Source organism: Pseudophryne corroboree, chromosome 4 (assembly GCF_028390025.1).
Source record: "Pseudophryne corroboree isolate aPseCor3 chromosome 4, aPseCor3.hap2, whole genome shotgun sequence".
In the NCBI taxonomy this organism is placed as follows: Eukaryota; Metazoa; Chordata; class Amphibia; order Anura; family Myobatrachidae; genus Pseudophryne; species Pseudophryne corroboree.
The window spans coordinates 435,964,857-435,967,605 of record NC_086447.1 but is presented as its reverse complement, the minus strand read 5'-3'; positions in this window follow the sequence as shown (position 1 = coordinate 435,967,605).

The window sequence follows — 2,749 nt, the reverse complement described above, 5'->3', positions numbered from 1 at the left end:
TCTCGACCTGGCTTATTTCAATCGGGTGCTTTCACACTGCATAATATCCCGGGTTGCTACGCATTCACATGCAATAAGCCGTGATATTTATGGCAGTGTGAAAGGGGTATTAAATACTGTCAATATACAATAGCAACATAAAAAATGCTTGGTGTACAGTATATCTGCACCTACTCTATACAGTTATACACCAATAACAATTTAATCTGCACTTATTATTGCTGTAATTTGCAATTTACTAACCCAAGGTCCAGGCAATATACAGAATTATCATATCATCTTATGTATTGCAATGCAATGATTTATGGCAGAGAACCATTGTCATTACTGCAGTTGCTAGAGAAGGTATATGTTATGATGTTCCTACACAGCTCAGCTAGTTAGGGACACTCACTAGATGTGCAGATTTTTGGGGGCGTGGCCTAGCGGGACATGGAGTAGCAGCTTGGTGCGGGCGCTCTCCACCCTTAACATCCGTACTGCCCATCCTGCTGTGTTCCCCTGAGCCCACTTTACCTCATCTGGTGGGGGAAGGAGCCGAGCCGCCGTGGAGCTGCAGTGGTCCGTCGGACGAGCGCCGGTTTCTGAGTTACTGGGCGCCGCATCTCCTCACCCCAGGCCTCCCAGATGGAGCCGTGACTTCCGGTCCCGGCCCTCCAGCGCGCCTTCACAGAGTGTGCCGCGCGTGACCCACACTTACAGGGACAGCTCTCTCACCCTGCTGGAGCCTGCATATCATCCTCCTGAGCCAGCTCAGTGCTGCTGTGGGCAGTGGTGAGTTCGACCCCCCCCACCCCCCCTGTGCTGCCTGTGTGCAACAGAGCCTGGGACTGCCTGGGTGAATCTGCCTGTATTAGTGGGCGTGCCCCTGCTCTCTTAGACCCTGCTTTACACTCTCTTGGGCCTGCTCTGGGCTGATCTATACTACTGTGAGGCGCTGTGATTTTGGGACCCCCTGATTCAAGTGTGTGCACGCAGGGCTGGGAGGCTGCTTGCCTGAGTGACATTGCATTCCTGGCCTCGTTCTCTCCCCTGTAAGGAGTGTCAGCTGCAGTCTCCTTAGATCTTTCTCTGCTCCTGAAACCATAACCCTGACCTGCCTTATGTTATTCTACCCTCCTCTACACATTAATATCATTCTATTGCCCAGCTGTGGATACTACAAATTTTGTGCTGTTGCCTGCTATTGCTGTGTCTTCTCTGAGCTGCCGAACTTGATTTGCTTGAATATATCTAAAAATGATGAGGAACCACCATAAATCTACTGCAGCCCGGCTCGCGCGGTACTCGCATACCCCTGGAAGGCATGCGGCGACACCGGATGGGGGAGGGGATACCCCTGGTGGAGGGGATGGGGCTGGGGATTGGGGATACCCCCCTCTCCCCCCCCCCTCCGGTCTCCCCCAGTCAATCATCCTCCTCTGGTGAAGCTACTGATGATGTGCTGCAGAAAGTGTTGGAAGCCCTGGTGGCTAGCGAGTCCCGTCTCTCTGACAAGATAGGCCAGGTACAGGCTGACTTGACCATAATTCATCACGATATCCAAAAAGTTAAAGAGCGGGTTGGGGAAGTTGAGACCCGTACCTCTACATTGGAGGATAAGATCTCACCGCTTAGCTCCCGTGTCACCGCCATTGATGGTCAGCTGTCCGATATGAAAGGCAAAATGCTAGATATGGAAGGCAGACTAAGGAGGAATAATGTCCGCTTTGTGAGGCTTCCGGAAAAAGAGGAGGACACTAACCCGGAGCAGTTCGTTGAATCTTGGCTGAAAAATTCCCTTGGTGCTGACTCCTTTACGCCTTTCTTCACGGTTGAACGAGCTCACAGAATCCCTCTCAGACCGCTGCCGCCAGGTGCGCCACCGCGCACACTGATAGTGAAATTTCTCCATTACCGAGACCGGGACGCTGTATTATCTCTGGTGCGCACTAAGGGCCCCCTGTTATGGAACGGTTCCAAAATGTCTGTGTTTCCTGACTTTGCGCTGGAGGTGCAAAATGACCGTGCACATTTTATTCCGATTAAAAGACGTCTCAGGGAACTTAATCTACAGTATGCAATGCTTTTTCCTTCTAGGCTTAAGGTGGTAGTGGACGGAGAAACAAAATTCTTTGCTACACCTCGGGACGCTGCCCTGTGGCTAGACCGCTGGGCCCTGGCTAGACGGGCACTTGCAGCTGATCCTTAATGTCTGTTTTTTCTTTATATATATGCTGTTTATTGCTGATAGCCATGTTGCAGTATGTCACCCGGATGACGCTACGTTAATTCTGTTACTGTTTATCATCTCACTCCACTGATGTTTCAGTATTTTTTGTTTTCTATATTTAGGGCTCGGGGTGGTGTCTCCGCACTTTTCTCATGGGAGGGTGGAAGACCTACGCCTTTGTATTTAGTTAATTTTATTCATTGCCTTTTTATGTTGGTACAGTTTTCTTTTTCTTTGTTAGGGGGAACAGTTTATTGGGACAAGGTATGCCTCAGTTTGGGTGGGTATACAGGGAGGGGGGACAGGACAGTAGGGATTGTACTTTGTTGTTTGTTTTCTTTTTTTTTCTTGTGTTGCAAACGCTGTGGTTTTTTCGATTTTTCTCAATTATGTTTAGTGCTAGTGTTGGTGGCCTGTCGGGGATACATGGGACTGATCATACATTTTGTTTTATCTTGACTTATGGCCTCTAGTCAACTTAAAATTCTATCCTGCAATGTCCGGGGACTGAACGACAAGGTTAAACGTTCGCTTGTG